The 21,683-nt window shown below is 42.6% G+C and overlaps 1 protein-coding gene and 1 pseudogene across 1 annotated transcript in view; both read left to right on the top strand.

Moving 5' to 3' along the window:
* Positions 1-21,683, top strand: part of HS2ST1 (heparan sulfate 2-O-sulfotransferase 1) — a 178,144-nt gene that overhangs the window by 38,883 nt on the left and 117,578 nt on the right. The gene's annotated exons all lie outside the window — the stretch shown is intronic.
* Positions 20,042-20,172, top strand: LOC114811431 (annotated as a pseudogene).

The following is a 21,683-nucleotide window of genomic DNA, read 5'->3' as shown; positions in this document are numbered from 1 at the left end:
TAATGATGGTACTTGTTAAGTGCTTACTATGTGCCAAGCACTGTTCTAAAGCGCTGGGGTAGATACAAAGTAATCAGTTTGTCCCACATGGGGCTCACAGACATCATCCCCATTTTACAGTTGAGGGAGTTGAGGCCCAGTGAAGTGACTTGCCCAAGGTCACACAGCAGCCATGTGGCAGACCTGGGTTTAAAACCCATGACCTTCTGATTTCCAGGCTTTTGCTCTGTTCACTAAGCCAAGTTGCTTCTCTGTTTGGTACTTAAGTGTCTACTATGTATCAAGCACTATTCTTAGCACTGGGGTAGTTAGAAATTTTTTCAGGTTGGACACAGTCAAAGAAGGAGGGAGTAGGATATAATCCCCATTTTACAGCTGAGGAAACTGAGGCCCAGAAAAGTGAAGTGACTTGCCCAAGGTCACCTAGCAGGCAATAAGCAGATCTAGGATTCGAACGCAGGTCCTCCGACTCCTAGGCCCATGCTCTTTCCACTAGGCCACACTGCTGCTCCCTTGAGGGCAAGGATCACTTCTACCAACTCTGTTGTACGTTCCCAAGTGCTTAGTACAGTGTTCTGCAGACAGTAAGGGTTCAGTAAATATCATTCTAATGACCATGGCAGGCTAATGGCTTGGAAGACTAGGGATAGCGAGCTGGTGGCCTGGGCCTGGCCAGGCGGGGACTAAACCCAATTCATTTATTCAGTCGTATTTACTGAGCATTTGTGGTGTCCAGAGCACTGTACTGAGCTTGGAAAGTACAATTGAGTAAACAAATAAAGACAATCCCTACCCAACAACAGCCTCACAATCTAAGGAGGGAGAAGAGAGAGGAATCAAAGTCTGGACAGTGAATGTCTGTGGGGTCTCAAGGGGTGGCAAAAAGGAAAGGTAGAGAAGAGAAAGAAATGAAAGCCTGGGGATAGAGTGGGGAAGGGAAAAGGCCTAGAAAAGATGCAGAAACCTGAAAATCCCAGGCAAGTCTAATGAATTGCCGATTCTTAGAGGGATCGCATAAGGAAACAAAACATAATAATAATAGTAATTATGCTATTTGTTAAGCACTTACTATGTGCCAAACACTTTTTACTGTAAGCTCATTATGGGCAGACAACTTGCCTGCTAATTCTGGTGCATCATACTCTTCCAAGCACTTAGTGCTGTGCTCTGCACATAGTTCACACTCAGTAAATACTATTGACTGAAATGAAGACATGGCATTTATTCATTCAGTCGTATTTATTGAGTGCTTACGGTGTGCAGAGCACTGTGCTAAACTCTTGGAAAGTACAATTCGGCAACAGATGGGGATGATGATAATAATAATATTGGTATTTGTTAAGTGCTTACTATGCGCAGAGCACTGTTCTAAGCGCTGGGGGAGATACAGGGTCATCAGGTTGTCCCACGAGAGGCTCACAGGCTTAATCCCCATTGTACAGATGGGGTAACTGAGGCACAGAGAAGTTAAGTGACTTGCCCACAGTCACACAGCTGACAAGTGGCAGAGCCGGCATTCGAACCCATGACGTCTGACTCCCAAGCCCGTGCTCTTTCCACTGAGCCACGCTGCTTCTCAACAGCAGGCTCACAGTCTAGAAGGGGGAGAAAGACAACAAAACAAGTAGACAGGCACCAAAAGCATCAAAATAGATAAGTAGAATTATAGATATATATTCATTATGCACAAGTGCTGTAGGGCAGGGAAGGGGGTAGCACAGAGGGAGGGAGTAGGGGCGATGTGGAGGGGAGGAGGAGCAGAGGAAAAGAGGGGCTCAGTCTGGGAAGGCCTTCTGGAGGAGGTGAGCTCTCAATATGGCTTTTAAGAGGGGAAGAGAGTTAGTTTGGTGGAGAGGAAGGAGGGCATTCCAGGCCAGAGTTAGGATGTGGGCCAGGGGTCGATGGTGGGACAGGCGAGAACGAGGCACAGTGAGGAGGAGAGCGACGGCGGAGGAGTGGAGGGTGTGGGCTGGGCTGTAGACGGAGAGAAGGGAGGTGAGGTAGGGGGCCAGGTGATGGAGAGCTTCGAAGAGTGAGGAGTTTTTGCTTTATGCAGAGGTTGATAGGCAACCACTGGGGATTTTTGAGGAGGGGAGCGACATGCCCAGAGCGTTTCTGTAGAAAGATAATCCGGGCAGAAGAATGAAGTATAGACTGAAGTGGGGAGAGGCAGGAGGATGGGAGATCAGAAAGGAGGCTGATGCAGTAATCCAGTCGGGATATGATGAGAGATTTTACCAGCATGGTAGCAGTTTGGATGAGGAAAGGGCAGACCTTGGCGATGTGAAGGTGAGACTGGCAGGTTTTGGTGATGGACTGGATGTGTGGGGTGAATGAGAGAGCAGAGTCAAGGATGACACATAGGTTGCGGGTCTGTGAGATGGGAAGGTGGAGATCTCGTGAAGGTATGAAGAGATATGAGCCTGGAGGAAGGGAGAGAGAACAGGGGAGGAGGTGTAGATTTGGGCGATGGCAGTCTTCTAGAGCTTTGCACATAGTAAGCGCTCAGTAAATACCATTAATTGAAATGAAGACTTGGCAGTCTTCTACAGCTCTACATATAGTAAGCGCTCAATTAATACCATTGATTAAAATGAAGACCTGGCATTCTTCTAGAGCTCAAAGTGTTTGTGGGAACTTTTATTTCATGAAAGTCAAGTACTCGACTCTTCAGCAACCCTAAATGGATCAGGCCGCCTCACCATGGCAGCATATTTAAGAGAGGCAGAACTGGGCAGCCTGCCCTGTCTTCCAAGTGTTGAAAAATGCCATTCTGGGCACACAAGTGTCTGTTCATGCTAATATAAAGCCACATACACTCTATTGGACTTTCTGAATTCCAGAGCTGATTGACTGAGTCACCAGTATGTTTAGCCAAGAAAATTATTCCTCCTACAAAATTTTTCTCTATTGGTGAACCTAGAGATGGTGTCATCCATCTTTAAAAAGAATGCCTAATGGACTGAGTTTCTGTACTGCATTGAAAAGGGCTTACTTTAGACTGTGAGGTCACTGTGGGCAAGGAATGCCACTCTTTATTGTTATATCGTACTTTCCAAGCGCTTAGTACAGTGGTCTGCACACAGCTCAATATATATGATGGAATGAATGAAAGACTTCCATCCCTACCCAGAATACAGTTTATGAATGAGATAAGAATATAGTGCAAGAATCAATTATTCAATGGTGTCTATTGAGCCTTACTTTGTGTGGAGTATTCATTCAGTTCTATTTATTGAACACTTACTGTGGGTAGAGCACTGTACTAAGCGTTTGGGAGAGTACAGTACAACAATAAACAGACACATTCCCTACCCACAGTGAGCTACCAGCCTAGAGATGAGCTAAGACTAGACCTAAGCCTAGAGATGAGCTAACAACTTTACTGTTGTACAATACAACAATAAACAGACACATTTCCTGCCCACAATGAGCTAACAGCCTAGAGATGAGCTAAGACTTTGGGGGAGTGCAGTCCAACGGAGTTGGTAGACAGGTGCCTGCCCACAATGAGCTTACTGTCTGGAGAGTCTAGACTGTACACACATATAGATGGATGTATTCTAAGATTTCAAAGACTATTTTGTGGTGGCACTATTGTTTCCAGTAAAACAGCTATGTAGGCATGCCTTGTACAAAACAGGTGAATTACTATCCAGGCAAAAATAGTACAATACTATATTAGAGAAGCAGCGTAGCTTAGAGATGGAACATGGGCCTCAGAGTCAGAGGGACCTGTTTTCTAATTCTGACTCCACCACATGTGTGCTGTTTGATCTTGGGCAAGTCACTTTACTTTTCTGGGCCTCAGTTACCTCATCTGTAAAATGGGGATCGAGACTGTGAGCCCCATGCGGGACAGGAACCGTGTCCAACCTGATTACATTGTGTCTACCCCAAAGCGTAGAACAGTGCTCGGCACATAATAAGCACTTAGCAAGTACCATTAATTAGATAAAAAAAAAAAGTAAACATATTATGTGACATATTCAGTGAGGTTTTTTTTTTTTGGTGACCCTATCAAAATTATCCAAAATTTCTGAATGTAATAGCCACGCAGACGGCACTATATAAAGTAAAAACTAAGAAGTCCATTTAACTAATTTACTAGGCAATGATATATTTAAAGATATTGGACTTAGTTTGAAAATATAGCTTATCTTCCTTGTATTTCTTTATTAACTCATTCCTGTGTAATACTTTTAAACAACTGATCTAGTAAGGTGGCAGAAACCAACCCAGAGAAGCAGGCAAGACCTAGCGGAAAGAGCACAGGTCTAGGAGGTAGAAGAACTGAGTTAAATTCCCAGCTCCATCACCTGTCTGCTGTATGACCGTGGACTAGTCAGTTAACTTCTCTGCTTCTCATGAGAAATGTAAAATGGGGATCCAAAACCTGTACTCCCTTCTACTTAGACTGTTCCCTGTTAAATTTAGGGGCTGCTTCCAACTTGATTAAATTCTATCAATCCCAGTGCTTAGAACAGTGCTTAACAGAGAATGAACATTTAACTGATGCCATTAAAAGAAGAAAAAAACCTACAAAGGGCATAAGATTCTGGATCAAACCACCACCACAAAGCTGCAGAGCAAATTATCAGGCCACCAGTCTACAGGATGGAGTTGGTGGGGATGGAGCTTTGTCTAACAAAGTTTAGTTTTAAAAAATTAAACTACCAGCCACCAAAATTTATCATCTTCCCACACATTTCAAAACCTGACTCACGTATTCCGTGAGGTGGGGGCCACCGAGAATGAGTAGCTTAAGGAGACCTGGCCAATCCCGGCATTCAAAAGAAAAAAGATTAGCCAGTAGTATTTAAAAGAAAGAAAGAAGGTTAACCAGTAGTATTTATTAAGTACTTATTCTGTGCAGAGCACTGTACTAGGGACTAATGAGAATATAATAGGTAGTGGACTTGATTCCTCCCTTCAAGGAGTTTACATTTTAGAGGGGAAAATGATAATTACAAATAGGGGAAGTGGCAAATTAAAAGGATGTGGATACAGGTGTTACGGAGTCAGTGCCAGAGTGCTTCAGACCCAAGTGCATAGGTGATGCGGAAGAGAGAGCAAAAAAGATGTGGAAATGAGGTGAAATCAGAGAAGACTTATAGAAGTAAATGTGATTTTACTAGGGCTTTGAAAATGGGGAGAGTGGTGGTCTGTCGGATATGAAATGGGGAAGGTTTAGGAGAGTACAGTAGTTTGTTGTTGTCTTACGCTGTTGAGCTGTGTCCGACCTGTAGCAACACCATGGATATATCTCCCCTGGAATGCCGCACCTCCATCTGCAGTACTTCTGGTGGTGGATCCATAGGGTTTTCTTGGTAGAAATCCGGAAGCGGTTTACCATCGCCTCCTTCCACGCAGTAGACCCGAGTCCCCGACCTCAACTCTCTTCCATACCGCTACTGCCCAGCCCAGGGGAGTTTTGACTTTTTAGCAGATTCCCTTCCACTCGCTAGTCACTGGCCAAGCTAGGAATGGAATGGGTAGGCCTCTCCTTGACTCTCCCTCCTATAGTTGAGACTGGTAAAGTACTGGAAACTCTCCAGGTTGGGACCCTGAGAGGTGGTACAGTAGTTAGTAAGCATAATTCTTGTCACCAAAGAGTATACAGTCTAGTGAGCTAGAGAAATGTGAAAATATATTACAGGTAGGGAGAGGCTATGTGCTGTGGAGGGAGGAGAATAGGGTTAGGGCAGCGCTTACGGGGTGAGAATTCAAATAGCAAATGTGACTCGGAAATGTTGAAGTGATAATGGGTGAGGTAGGTAGGCTGGGGTGATATCCAATTAATCAAGAAAGGCTTCCTGGAGATGATGTTATTGTATTCATTCAGTTGTATTTATTGAGCGCTTACTGTATGCAGAACACTGTACTCAGCACTGGGAAAATACAGTACAACAGTGAAGAGAGACAATCCCTGCCCACAACGGGCTTACAGAAGGGGTTTGAAGATGGAGCAAGAGTAGCGTTCTTCCAGATGTAAAGAGGAAGGGGAAGAGGAAGAAAGAGAGAGAGAGAGAAGAAATTGGTACAGTGAGTAGGTTGACTTTCGAGTTGTGAAATGTGTGGGCTGAGTTGTAGTGGGAGGAATAGTAATGGAGAGAGAGCTGATTGAATGCTTGAAGGAGAAAAGGAGATGGTCAAGAGTTTATGCTTGATGTGGAGAGGAGTGGGGCAGACATATGCAGAATGTTATTTTAGGAAAACAATTTAGGCAGTGGAGTGAATTGTGGATTGGAAAGGGGAGAGGCAGGAGGCAGGAAAGTCAGTGAGAAGGCTGTAGTTGTTGGGATATCAATAGGTGGTGTTTACTGAGCACTTACTATGTGCCAAGCAAGGATATGACAATACTTGGATTAATGTGGTTGCAAGTTGATTTTTTTGGGACGGTAGATGATGCCTTCAAGTGTAATAAGGATTTCAATTTTAAACCCAGTAAGCCTGAGATGAAGTCGGAGCATCCACGTAGAGCTATCTTGGCGGCAGGAGGAAATGCAAGATTGCAAAGAAAGAAAGAGGTCAGGGCCGACGAGGTCGATTTGGGAGCATCACATCAAAATGGTCGTTGAAGCCATGGGAATGAATGAGGTGCCCAAAGGTGTGGGGAAGCAGTATGGCCTAGTGGATAGAGCACGGCCCTGAGAGTCAGAAGGACCTGGGCTCTAATTCCAGCCCCACCACTTGTCTGCTTTGTGACCTTGGGGATATCACTTCATTTTTCTGAGCCTCAGTTACCTCATCTGTGAAATGGGGATTAAGACTGTTAACCCCATGTGGGAACAGGGACTGTGTCCAACCTGATTAGCTTGTATCTACCCCAGTGCTTAGGACTGTGCTTGGCCCATACTAAGTGCTTAACAAATGCCATCATTATTGTTATCATTATTATTATCATTATTATTATTAATAGTTAAAGAATAAATAGGAGATCCAGAATTGCTCCTTCAGTGATCCCCAACACAGAGGAAGCACTCAATAAATAAGCACAGTAAACACCCAATAAAAATGTTTAACTTACTGTCATGAGCTGGTGAAAGAGTCAGTCATATTTATTGAGTTCTTAGCATCTGCAGTACTGTACGAAGCACTTGGGTGAGTACAGTATAACAATAAGCTGACATTTTGAGAAGGAATAGCTTAGAGAGGTAGGAAACTATTAATGTCCTAGTGTCACTTTGTTGAGCACCTCCTATCAGTCAGTGTTATTTAGTGTATAGAGTACAGAACACTATACTGTACTTGAGAGAGTACAATCATTAAAGTTAGTAGACATAATCCCTACCCTCAAGAAATTACTATCAGTAGTGCACTGTTACTGGAGTGTCCCATGAAGAACAAGGGATGAGTTCGTTATGAGACTTCAGGACCCGGAATTAATTATAGTGTTGATGACTTTCGCAGCACCATTCACTCACACTCTTCCCTATCAATCAGTGGTATTAATTGAGTAGTTACTATTTGCAGAGCACTGTACTAAGCGCTAGGGAGAGTAGCATAATTGTCAGTGGTATTTGAGGGTTTACTCTGTGCAGAACACTTAAGGTATTACAACCTCTACCCACAGTGAGCTTACAGTCAATAGGGGGAGACAGAAATTAATATAGATAAACAATTTCTAATATATAGTTGATAGCTATGTAAAATAATTTATCATCATTTGTAAACTCATTATGGACTGGGAATGTGTCTGCTAATTCTGTTGTATTGACTTCTCCCAGGCTCTTAGTATAGTGCTTTGCACGTAGTAAGTGCTTAATAAATATGATTGATTTATAGATTCATACAATACAGTAGAGTTGGTAGGCAAGATCCCTGCCCACAAGGAGCTTACACTCTTGTGGTAGTGATAAGGTGGTATTCATTAAGTGCTGTGTGCCAAGCACTCTACTAAGCACTGGTCTAGAATTCAAGATAATTAGGTCCCATATGGGGCTCACAGTCTAAGCAGGAAAGAGAACAGGTATTAATTCCCTATTTTTCAGGTGAGGGAATGAAGCACAGAGGAAGTTAAGTGACTTGCTCGAGGTCACACAACGGACAGATTACGGAACCGGGATCAGAACTCAAGTCCTCTGAAATCACAAGACCGGGCTTTTTCTAGCAGGCCACGCTGCTTCTCTGGTGGTTCTGTGATAGCCTTTATCTTGCTGGGGAACAGTGTGTAACAAGCGAGGATGTGGTGAGAAGAGGGAAGCCCTGCTTCTTTTTTTTTTAAATCTTTGGCACCTATGTATGGCCCAAGAAGCCTCAGCCTAGTGCCGATAGTCTGCTGTAGCTGGCAGTTGTCTTGGTAGCCACCTCAGTGGCTCCCACAGTCAAGGCCACTGAGATTGGAACTGCCCTGGTCTTCTCCACCCACATTAGCCAGCCATTTTTCAGGGTTCCTAGTAGATTGATTTCCCCCCTCATGGAATGCTCTAGATAGTTCTGGATGATGGTTCTGGATAATAATGATAAGTATGGCATTTCCTAAGCGCTTACTGTATGCCAGGTACTGTTCTAAGCGCTGAAGTAGATACAAGATAATCAGGTTGGACACAGTCCCATTCATTCATTGTCATATTTATTGAGCACTTACTGTGTGCAGAGCACTGAACTAAGCACTTGGGAGAGTACAAAACAATAATAAACAGACATAATCCCTGCCCACAATGAGTTTACAGGCTAGCTGTAACCTAGATTTGAGTACTCATAAAGATTTGTAGAATCAGAGAAGAAAATAAGGAAGATACACCAAAGGAAAGAGAAAAGAAAAATACACCAAAAAGATTCTAGAAAGGAAATTCAGAAACAGAAGGTAGACATAACATCTACAAAAATGTAAATGGGAAGGAAAATCTTTCTTTTTGTGTGTTTCTATTGTTGCCACTATAGAATTGATAGAATCATAGGCAGACATTCATCAATTAGACCTTAATCCTAAATGAATCTGTTTACCCCTGCCAAATAAGGAAGGGTATGCAGGGTATGCAAATAAAAAAAGTAAGCGATATTTGAACTCTCCTTTTCTAAAAAATATTGGGAAGGAGAAGTAAATTTTCTTTCAAGTTTTTAAAATATGAAATTAATACAGTGAATTGATTTTACCCTCCTGCCTTGGGGTGATATGTAAAATTTAATTAGCACTAATTAGTCCACGCAGTGTGACCACCCCCCATAAAAAGGAAAACGGTGATTTTTGTCTGAGCAGGGACTAGATTAAAAATATTTCAAAGTTAACAAACCAGTAATGCAAAGTCCTGTTTTAATTCCTCCTTAATTCAATTTAGGTGTGTGCTTCCAGTGTTTTCAATGAAAATTCTACTAAGAAAAAGTAATTTGGAGGTTTACTCTTTTTTTAGTTTTTTGTAATAAAGTCTCTTGACAACAGAGAAACTGGGGTGATTTTTGTTTGTTTTGTTTTTTAACAGAAGTTATCTTTGGACCTGATTATTGAGTAGCACATTTGCTTTGGATCTTTTCTATTGTTATCCAAGTGTTTTACATGGTATTCATCTCTTGCCTTTGAGGTTAGAGGTGCTCTGAACCTCATGTGAAACAGGGACTTTGTCCTACCATATTATCTTGTTTCTACCCCAGGGCTTATTATAGGGAAGCAGCGTGGCTTAGTGGAAAGAATGCGCGCTTGGGAGGCAGAGATAATAATAATAATGTTGGTATTTGTTAAGCGCTTACTATGTGCAGAGCACTGTTCTAAGCACTGGGGTAGATACAGGGTAATTAGGTTGTCCCACATGAGGCTTACAGTCTTCAACCCCTTTTACAGATGAAGGAACAGGCACAGAGAAGTGAAGTGACTTGCCCACAGTCACACAGCTGACAAGTGGCAGAGTCAGGATTCAAACCCATGACCTCTGACTCCCAAGCCCGTGCTCTTTCCGCTGAGCCACGCTTCTTCTTTAGGTCATGGGTTCTAATCGCAGCTCTGGCACTTGTCAGCTGTATGGCTTTGGGCAAGTCACTTAACTTCTCTGTGCTTCAGTTACCTCATCTGTAAAATGGGGATTAAAACTGTGAGCCACATGTGGGACAACCTAATTACCTTGTATCTATGCCAGTGCTGAGAACAGTGCTTGACACCTAGTAGGCTCTTAACAAATACCATCATTATTATTATTTTTATTATTATAGTGCCTGGCACATAATAAGCTCTAGACTATAGACTGTAAGCTTGTTGCGGGCAGGGACTATGTCTGTTTTATTGTTGCATTGTACTCTCCCAAGTGCTTAGTACAATGATTTGCACATAGTAAGCCCTCAATAAATATGATTGACTTACTGACATAAGCATTTAACAAATACCATAAAAAATGCATTCTTTGCTGTTTTACTAGAATGCATGATAACCTGAAATATTAACTACCCAGTTAGAATCATCTAATACTTTAATTATGTGCCTGGACTTATTAAATGAACTTATTTAATAATAATATGTTATTTCATATCTCTCTATTTGTATAATCTTTAATGAAACCGCTGTTCCGGGTTAAAAGCCCCCTAAAAATCAAAGATATTCCTGCCATATTAGTAGGCCCCACAACAAACCTGGTCCGACTCCTCCATAAATGCAGCAGGATTTCAGATCTGGTATTTATCTTGTAGGCCCTGTGAGACATGAATTAACAAGTGAGTGACATATGCTTTTAGCTAAAAAAAAAAAAAATGTAAATTGAAAAAAATTGAGAAAAAGCTCAGTGCCACTGAAGCCTTGATTAAATGGAAGTCTTTTATGTTTGTAAACCCATGCAGTTCCTTTTTCACAACAAAATGTCTAAATTTTCTTTTTTTTGATGGCTGAGTACGGACTCCCAAGCTACGATTGGCCAAATTATGTCTGTTATATTGTTGTATTGTACTCTCCCAAGTGCTTAGTACAGTGCTCTGCACAGAGTAAGTGCTCAATAAATATATCCAATTGATTGACCGACGGCGAGGATCACTGATGAGGCAGGTGTAGGAAGTGCTCCTCTTTCTGCATCTTTTACTTTATCTTCCTCCTGCTTCTCCCCCGCCCCCCTTCTCCTCTTCTTTTTCCTCCCTTGTACCCTCAAAGTCCAAACCCCAAAGCGTCAAACTCCTGGGTTTCCCCCGCTAGGTCAAAATGAAAAGTTAATAATAATAATGTTGGTATTTGTTAAGCGCTTACTATGTGCAGAGCACTGTTCTAAGCGCTGGGGTAAACACAGGGGAATCAGGTTGTCCCATGTGGGGCTCACAGTCTTAATCCCCATTTTACAGATGAGGGAACTGAGGCACAGAGAAGTTAAGTGACTTGCCCACAGTCACACAGCTGACAAGTGGCAGAGCTGGGATTCGAACTCATGAGCTCTGACTCCAAAGGCTGTGCTCTTTCCACTGCGCCACGCTGCTTCTCATGGTATCCCTGCCTCCTCAGAATTTGGTGCTGTATCCTTTTCTGTAGGATCCCACACTGGCCTGCCTAGAAAATAAGCAGTTATCCTGTCTGAAAACTAGCCTCCACTTTCTTTTATGTATTTGTTAAGTGCCAGGCATTGTTCTAAGTGCAGGGGTAGATACAGGCTAATCAGGATGGTTACAATCCGTTTCCCACATGGGACTCACAGTCTTAATTTCCATTTTGCAGATGAGGTAACTGAGGCACAGAGAAGTACAGTGACTTGCTCAGGGTCAAACAGCAGACAAGTGATGGAGACAGGATTAGAATTTAGGTCCTGCTGACTCCTAAGCCCGTGCTCTATCCACTAAGCCACGCTACTTCTTGTTCTGGTGGTGTAAATTCTGCCACTCTCTATGAAAATGAAATCTCCCCCGATTACAACAGAGTTCAGTTTTCCAATTTTCTCCAATCCTATCTAGCACTTCCTGTCATATTTTAGTGGTGTCTATCACTACTATGCTTTGCTCTTATTGAGGTGGCAGAATCTGGGCCTGGAATTTTGTTTCAAGCCATTGACATTCTAATCAATAGAGAAGCAGCGTGGCTCAGTGGAAAGAGCCCGGGCTTGGGAGTCAGAGGTCATGGGTTTGAATTCCGGCTCTGCCACTTGTCAGCTGTGCGACTGTAGGCAAGTCACTTCACTTCTCTGTGCCTGTTACCTCATCTGTAAAATGGGGATTAACTGTGAGCCTCATGGGGCAGCCTGATTACCCTGTATCTACCCCAGCGCTTAGAACAGTGCTCTGCACATAGTAAGCACTTAACAAATACCAACATTATTAATCGGAACCTGTGGAGGGAATCCTTTTGCTGTCAATCTCTAACATTTGATAATTTTGTAATGAACTTTCTATTGTTAGATTTATTTATTTGGAACAAGTCTATGTCTATACCGTTTACAGCACAAGTAGTCTCTTACCTATAATTTGTTAGATTTGGGAGGCTGTAAATAGTGCTTTCCACATGAAATACTGATACCTGAGCAAAATATGAATAATTTTGGTTTGAATAATAGTGCTTTTCCTCTGCTTTTTAATTATACACTGTGGTTCTCATAAGAGGGTTGCATGTACACAAATCATAATTTGGCATTTCTAGTCTAAATTTTCTACATTTTCCAAATTTTAGTCATTCAGATTTCTTCTTTAGCTGAGAGGAATCCACTACAGTTGAAGTGGACCGTTTTCAAAGAAAGACGGTAGCGGTGTTTTTAAGAAGTGAAATATAGGTCCTTTTTTCCATTTTTGTTCTTTTCATCCTATTCATGACACTGTGTTGACTGATTATAAGACTACTTTCTCTGGACTAGGAAATTCACCTTAACTTTTTGAATTCTAAATATTTAGTACTGAAGTTAAGTAATTTGTTAAAGGCCATCTTAATATTCCTTTACATCTAGTTCTTCCATAATGCATATTTCACCTGATGATTGGGCTAGAATACTAATTCGCTAAAATCATTCTATCCTAATTGCATAGTGAATAATTTTTCAGTTTCCTGACTGTCCCTTACTTATGCCGCTGGAGAAGCAGTCTGATGTAGTGGAAAGATCCTGGGTCTGGGAGTGAGAGGACCCGGGTTCTAATCCCGGCTTTGCCACTGCCTGCTGTGTGACCTTGAGCAAGTCACTTAAAGAAGTAGTGTGGCTTAGTAGATAGAGCATGGACCTGGGAATCAGAAGAACCTGGGTTCTAATCCTGGCTCAGCCACGTCTGCTGTGTGACCTTGGGCAAGTCACTTTACTTCGTTGGGCCTCAGTTACCTCATCTGTTAAATGGGGATTAAGACTGTGAGCCCCAGGTGGGACAGGCACTGTGTCCAACCTGATTAGCTTGTATTTACCCCAACACTTAGAACAGTGCTTGGCACTTATTAAGTGCTTAACAATTACTATAATTATTGTCTAATTTCTCTGTGCCTCAGTTCCCTCATCTGCAAAATGGGGATTCAGTACCTGTTCTCCCTCCTACACAGACTGTGAGTTCCATTTGGGACCTGATTGTCTTATCTACCTCAGAGCTTAGTATAGTGCTTGGCACATAATAAACACTTCACAAATACCATTATTATTATGATTAGTATGATCATTATTATTGTATAAAACTGTTCTTACTTTCCCTTCACCTCCCCATCTCCAAATTTACCATTGCTAATTTTTTAAAGTTTACTTTAAGGCACTAATTTTTAAATAAGGCAAAAAAGACAGTTCTGAGAAGCACTAGACATTGGTGGTGTGTTTGGAATCCAGTTAAATTCCCCGGCGGCATATGTTGGAAAACTCTCCGTGGGCAATGAAGGTAAGTGAGACCAAAAGAAGAATGTAGAGAGGTGAATTGAAGTGGACTTTGTTCCTGCTCTCCTTTTTCTAAGGCCTGGGGGAGTCTAGCTAGAAATGCATTTGGACCCAGGAAGTCCACTTGGATTTACCATATGCAATTTGGAGCACTTAGAGGCCATCCGGGAGGCAGTAGAAGGGCAGCATGGTGTAGTGGATAGAGGACGGGCCTCAGAGTCAGAAGGACCTGTGTTCTAGTGCCAGCTCCCCCACTTGTCTGCTGTGACCTTGGGCAAGCCAGTTTACTTCTGTGGGCCTCAGTTACCTCATCTGGTAAATGGAGATTACAGCTGTGAGCCCCATGGGGGAACACAGATTGTGTCCAATCTGATTAGCTTGAAGCTACCCCAGCACTTAGAACAGAGCCTGGCACATAGTAAGCCCTTAACTATCATTAAAAACAAAAGAAAAAACAAAAACCAGGTTGTCTGTGGCGGCTACTCACTGCCACAGTACCGACTGCAGATACCTGAACTCATTCATTTATTCATTCAGTATTATTTATTGAGCACTTACTGTTTGCAGAGCACTGTACTAAGCACTTGGGAAGATATGGTATAAAAATAAATGACAAATTCCCTGCCCACAGCCAGCTAATCCTTGTGCGCTTGGAGCCAGTTATGCCAGAGCCTCTGAATGGCGTAGTGGATAGAGCACAAGCCTGGGAATCAGAAGATCATGGGTTCTAAACCTGACTCCACCACTTGTCTTGGGCAAGTCACTTCACTTCTCTGGGACTCCATTACCTCATATGTAGAATGGGGATTGACACTGTGAGCCCAGCGTGTGACAGGGATTGTGTCCAGCCCGAGTTGCTTGTATCCACCCCAGTGCTTAGAACGGTGCCTGGTGCATTATAAACCCTTAATAAATGCTATAATCATTAAAAATTATTCTGAGTGTGTCTGTGGCCTCCAGGAAGGAGCTGTAGCTGTGGCACACTCAGAATAATTTTGAATGATTATGGCATTTATTAAGGGTTTATTATGCACCAGGCCCGGTAATATTGCACAGGTGCTCAGTATAGAGTTCTGCATGCAGTAAGCACTCAAGAAATACCATTGGCTGACCAGATTCTCCCCGCTAGTCTCAGCTTACCCCATTATTACTATAATTATTGTTGTTTTAAATGATATTTGTGAAGCACTTAGGTGCCAACCATTATACTAAGCAGTGGGGTAGTTACAAGATAATCGGTCTCTATCTCACATGGGGCTTACCTTCTTAATCCCCATTTTACAGGTAAGGTAACTGCGGCCCAGGGAATTTTAAGTGACTTGCTCAAAGAAACACAGAAGACAGGCGGTAGAAGCAGATTAGAATCCAGGTCTTCGGACTCCCAGGCCCATGCACTTTACACTTGGCCACATAATGCATGCCCTTATGGTCTTCTTTTCCTTTATTGATCTGCATAAATCTCCAGGACTAGGGAGACTGAATTTTATTAGAGTTGAAAGCACAATTTGGCTAATTGTTTAAGTACTTCAAAAAAGCAATATACTACTCTACTTCTTTCATTTTGTGTATTCCCTTTCAGGAAATCTGATGCTTGTTAAACCTTCAAAAGTCTTTCAAGCTTGCATTAAGTTTATTAAACTTTAGATAGTTAAGGGTCCACTTGAACATGGAAATGTATGTATTTGGAGGTGAAACATTTCTTGGAGTCATAACTTTTAACCTCATGTTTCTGTTCAGCAGCTGAAGCTGAAACAAGGTTTAGAACACTGTCTTTGAAGCTCCTCTTTCTGTTCCATTGTTGATATCACTACACAGTTTGGGTTGGAAACCCTTGTGGCGGTAGTTTGAAGACATGTCCGTCATTGAAGTAGCCACCTTACTCTGCATTTGGCTATAAATGGAAGCTAAAAAGGAAGTGAGCTTTTTAAATCTCAAGTTGTAATAATGGTAAACGATCTTGCTATCTGATCTTCAATATTTGGATTCAGTTCACCTGCATAGCTGTTGCTTGCTGGTTGAAATCCTCTTTGGAAGGCTTTCATTAGGACCTCACTCAGTACGAGTACTCGCTTTGAAAGGTTAGATTCTCGACTGTAAGCTTGTGGCGGATAGGGAAAGTGTCCGCAAACTCTCTCCTCAATAAATACCACTGATGTATTGATTAGTGGGAGATCTTGCATGATTATGCACCATCAAGGTAAACCTAAAACATTATTTTAAAGAAGAAAAAAACTTACATTTACCTCGTACTAGCTCCCAGAAGCTGTTATTTCACAGCTGCGGAGCCGGATGGTGTAGAGAGTAGAGCCCAAACCTGAGAGTCAGAAGGTCATGGGTCCTAATCCTGGTTCCGCCACTTGTCTGCTGTGTGAACATGTGCAAGTCACTTCCCTGGGCCTCAGTTACCTCATCTGTAAAATAGGGGTTAAGATTGTGAACCCCAAGTGTGACAGGGTCTCTGTCCACCCTGATTTGCTTGTGTCTACCCCTGCACTTAGTACAGTGCCTGGCACATAGTAAGCACCATAATACCATAATTATTATTATTCTGTAGTTAAATGGGACCTTTGTTTTGCCTTTCGTCTCCCAGAGACTGGAAGGTCGAATGAATCATTGGTGTTTATTGAGTGCTACTATGTTCAAAGCGTTGTTTTAAATGCTTGGGAGAGTACAGTATAGCAGATTTAGCAGACTTGTTCCCTGCCCAAAAAAGCATTCAATCATAGTGAGTGCTCACTGTATGCAGAGCACTGTACTAATCCCTTGGGAGAGGACAACAGAGCAGAGTTGTTAAGACATGTTCATTCGTTTATTTAGTAGTATTTACTGAGCACGTAGTGTGCGCAGCGCACTGTACTAAAGCACTTGGGAGAGTAAAATATAACAATAAAGAGACACATTCCTTTCTCACAACGAGTTTACAGTCTAGACGAGTCTAGAGGGAAAAGAGTGTGAGTGGCTTTTCTCCTTATATGTAACAAAAATAGTATTTTCCTCCTCTTTCATTGTTTTTCACTACTGTGTCTCTCAGTTCTCTGAAAACATCATTGGGTTCATTGCAGAAATTTTGAAATCTTGCTTAATTGAGCAGTTGTGTGATAAGCTGAAAAAAAAATGTGGGCATTTTGTTGCTCTCCTCAGTCGAATTTTGCTTCTTTGAGGGAGATACATATCTACAGATTGAATGCTAACACCAAAAATGAAACCTGTCTCTTATTCTAATTGGGCTTTGCTCCCAAACAGCAAGAAGGTACAAGCTGAAATTGTCTCACTCAGTTTTTTGGTTTGGAATCTTCTTTGTGAATCCTTTAGTTTGCAAAATGGCTGTTTGCCTGTTACTCTCTGATTGTACTAAGTGTGGGTTTTTGTGGTGTGTGCAATATCAGAATTAGTTTAAAGACCAGAAATGCCTTGGAGCAGAAGTGTTTTGCATTATAATTGAACGGCCTGGTTTTGCAATAGTGATGCATTATAGTGCCTCTTTATTTTGGTGACACTTCGGATCAGAATTACTATTTCAGTAGTTCAGGTAAATTAGGAATTATAAACCATCAAGAGTATGGTATGCCTATAGTGATGTGTTCCCCGTAAGACTTAAGACAACTGAACAGCTAACAATGGCCCAGATATTTAGGATTTAAAGAAAAAGAAAGGCCAAAATAGTGCAATGACCTAATACAATTTGCAAGCTTTTGTTGCTTCTTTGAGTTCTATTTTGATAGCTATTATGGGAATTAGGGTTTTAGGGATACTCTCAGCATGCTTGCTGCTAGTAAAATGTCACACTCTTGTATCTTAGTGATGTTGGGACAATAGAAGAGGCTAGGCCTAGATTCTCATGGAATGAGCATTGCTAAATGGATTCAGTCAGTCATTTACTGAGCACTTACAGTTTGCAGAGCACTGTACAAAGCACTTGGGAGAGTACAATATAACAATGTAACAGAGTGAGTCCCTGCCCACAATGAGCTTATTATAGTCTGGAGGGGACAGAGACATTAATATAAACAAATTACAATATGTTCGTAAGTTATGTGGACCTTGGGGTGGGGGAGATGAATAAAGGGAGCAAGTCAGGGTGATGTAGAAGGGAGTGGGAGAAGAGTAAAAGAGGGCTTAGTCAGAGAAGGCCTCATGGAGGAGATGTGCCTTTAATGGAGCTCAGGTCAGTGTAAATTTTGTGAGCTGACAAAATTGAAGGGAAATCTGAATGTGTTTTACTCTTTCCACAAGTTTTATAGAGAGGATTAATGAGCTAATGCCAAAAATATTTAGCTGCTCAAGTCAAAGATAGTAGTCTGTCTTCTGTCATAATTTTTGCTGAAGAAAAAATGAAGCTTACAGATCACAGACTGGGGATTGTGGGTTTTTAATTAATTAAATTAGCTTTCGAGATCTTATTTTCTGTAACTAGAACTTTCATCTTGAAGTCAGTGGGAATTTTTATTTACTTTCATTTTCATATTTGAGGTTATGATTCAATTTATTTATTTTTGGAATTTGTTAAGCTCTTACTACGGGCCAGCACTGGGGTAGGTACATACTAATTCATTCATTCAGTGGTATTTAGAGTGAGGAGTTTTTGTTTCATGCGAAGGTTGATAGGCAACCACTGTAGGTTTTTGAGGACGGGAGTGACATGCCCAGAGCATTTCTATAGAAAGGTAATCCGGGCAGGGGAATGAAGAATAGACTGGAGCGACAGGAGGATGGGAGATCAGAGAAGAGGCTGATGCAGTGATCTAGTTGTACCACGATGGTAGCCGTTTGGATGGAGAGGAAAGGGCGGATCTTGGTGATGTTGTGAAGGTGAGACTGGCAGGTTTTGGTGATGGATTGGATGTGTGGGTGAATGAGAGAGCAGAGTCAAGGATGACACCAAGGTTGCGGGTCTGTGAGACGGGAAGCATGGTAGTGCCATCCACAGTGAGGAGAAGTCAGGGAGAGGACAGGGTTTGGGAGAGAAGATAAGGAGCTCAGTCTTGGACATGTGGAGTTTTAGATGGCGGGTGGACATCCAGGTGGAGATGTCCTGAAGGCGGGAGGAGATATGAGCCTGGAGGGAGGGGGAGGGAACAGGGAAGGATGTGTATATTTGGGTGTCATCTGTGTAGAGATGGTAGTTGAAGCCATGGAAGAGAATGAGTTCACCAAGGGAATGAGTATAGATGGAGAACAGAAGGGTACCAAGAACTGACCCTTGATGAACCCCTACAGTTAGTGGATGGGCGGAGGAGGAGAAGCCCGTGAAGGAGACCGAGAATAAGCTGCCAAAGAGAGAAGAGGAGAACCAGGAGAGGACGGAGTCCGTGAAGCCAAGGTTGGATAATGTGTTGAGGAGAAGGGGATGGTCGACAGTGTCTAAGGCAGCTGAGAGGTCGAGGAGGATTAGGATAGAGTAGGAGCCATTGGATTTGGTAAGAAGAAGGTCATGGGTGACCTTTGAGAGGGCAGGTTTCGATAGAGTGGATGGGACGGAAGCCAGATTGGAGGGGGTCCAGGAGAAAGTTGGAGTTGAATTCAAGGTAGCGAGTGTAGACCACTCGTTCTAGGAGTTTGGAAAGGAAGGGTAGGAGCCGGAAAGGATGATAACTGGAAGGGGAAGTGGGGTCGAGAGAGGGTTTTTTTAGGATGGGGGAGACATGGGCATGTTTCCCAGAGAAGCAGCATGGCTCGGCAGAAAGAGCACGGGCTTTGGAGTCAGAGGTCATGGGTTCGAATCCCTGCTTGGCCACTTGTCAGCTGTGTGACTTTGGGCAAGTCACTTCACTTCTCGGTGCCTCAGTTACCTCATCTGTAAAATGGGGATGAAGACTATGAGCCCCACGTGGGACAACCTGATTCCCCTGTGTCTACCCCAGCGCTTAGAACAGTGCTCGGCACATAGTAAGCGCTTAACAAATACCAACATTATTATTATGTTTGAAGGCATCAACCTGCTAATCAGATTGAACACAATCCATGTCCCACATGGGGCTCACAGACTTAATCCACATATTAGAGATGAGGTAACTGGCACAAAGAAGTGAAGTAACTAGTCCAAGGTTACACAGCGAGAAAGTGGTGGAACCAGAATTAGAACTCAGGTCCTCTGACTCCCAGCCTTGTGCCCTTTGCACTGGGACATGAGATTGAATCTAACAGTATTGATCAAAACTCCTGTAAGACATTATGTTTGATTAACATTTATAGAATGCTCACTGGTTGGGTGGCAGTGTACAAGGCACATAGAATTTTGTGCTAAGCAAGAGCATATTTTTTAATTAAGGCAAAAATAGATGACTAGTTAAAGATTTTCTTGGTGGTGGTAGCTTGCTTCCCTCTCAGGATGGCACCTGGAGAGTTTCCAGGACTCTATCAGTCTCAGCTATGGGAGGAAGAGTCAAGCAGAGGCCTACCCATTCCATTCCTAGCTTGGCTAGCGAGTGGCAGGCAGTCTGCTACAAGTCAAAACTCAACTGTGCTGGGCAGCAGCGGCATGGGAGAGAGTCGAGAGCGGAAACTCGAGTTGACTGCGCGGAGGATGGCAATGGTAACCACCACTTCTGTATTTTTACCAAGAAAAATCTATGGATACACAACCAGCACGATTGCAGTCGGAGCATTCTGGGAAAGATGTTTCCATGGAGCCTCTATGGGTCGGAGACAACTCAGTAGAATAGGTCAAGATAAATAGCTTGCTGCTTATGGAATTAGATGCAAGTTTGTACCTGATTCCACTTAGCTGAACAAGATAGAAGATAGGGAATTTGAAAGTGACAAAGTAGTGATATAAGTTCCATTTTCCTTAAGCAATTTTGCTTTCAAGTTGAGTAGAATTCACTTCTTGGCTGCAAAGAACCTCATGTCACTTCCTGATGCCGCTTGGTTGGATCTGCTTCATTCCTTTGAATCAATTCCTTACAAGAACAGAGGCACTGTGCTGATGAACCGGTTTGAATTTTGCCCTTCCTCTTCTGGAGATGGATACCTGGTGATATATGCTGGTTTGGATCGAAGACAATGACCGAGATAGGTAACTGAGAAGGAAAGAAACACAAGGAAAGAAGTATGAAACTGGATGTGCTGTGGGCAGGGAACGTGCCTACCTATTCTGTTATAGTGTACTTATTTTTCCAAGCATTTAGTACAGTGCTCTGCACAGTATAAGCACTCAATAAATATAATTGAGAAAGATTTTGCTAATCAGTGAAACACCCTCTTTAACAGATGAGAAGTCAAGGAACCTGGGTTCTAACTCAGCTCTGCCGCTTGTCTGCTGTGTGACCATGGGCAAGTCATTTAACTTCTCTGTGCCTCAGTTTCCTCATTTGTGAAATGGGGATTAAGACTGTGATCCCCATGTGAGACAGGTACTGTGTCCAGCCCGACTCTTCTGTTTCTGTGACATTGCTTAGGACAGTGCCTGGCACACAGCATTTCAGCTCGTTGTGGGCAGAGAATATGTCTGTTTATTGTTATATTATTCTCTCCCATGTGCTTAGTACAGTGCTTTGCACACAGTAAGCACCCAATAAATACAGTTGAGTGAAAATACCATGTGGTCTTGGGCAAGCCACTTCACTTCTCTGGGCCTCAGTTCCCTCATCTGGAAATGGTGATTTAGACTTTGAGCTCCATGTGGGACAACCTGATTACCTTATAGCTACCCCAGCGCTTAGAACAGTGCTCGGCACATACTAAGCGCATAACAAATGCCATAGTTATTATTGTTGCCCCATGGTCATTGCTTACCTCACTTACTATCTGAAGCAGGCTACGGCTTCTCCCCTCTCTTGCCTCCGCCCTCCCCACTCCCTTGTGATTTTCAGTGTCATCCTCTTGATTTGATAATAATAATAATCATGGTATTTGTTAAATGCTTACAATGGGCCAGGCACTGTAGTGAGCTCTGGAGAAGATAAAGGATAGTCAGGTCCCATGTGGACCTCAAAGCCTAAGTAGGAGTGAGGACAGGGA

The sequence above is a fragment of the Ornithorhynchus anatinus genome, chromosome 4 (assembly GCF_004115215.2).
Source record: "Ornithorhynchus anatinus isolate Pmale09 chromosome 4, mOrnAna1.pri.v4, whole genome shotgun sequence".
NCBI classification, from domain to species: Eukaryota; Metazoa; Chordata; class Mammalia; order Monotremata; family Ornithorhynchidae; genus Ornithorhynchus; species Ornithorhynchus anatinus.
The sequence above is the reverse complement of the archived record's forward strand: the minus strand, read 5'-3'. Positions and strand labels throughout refer to the sequence as shown.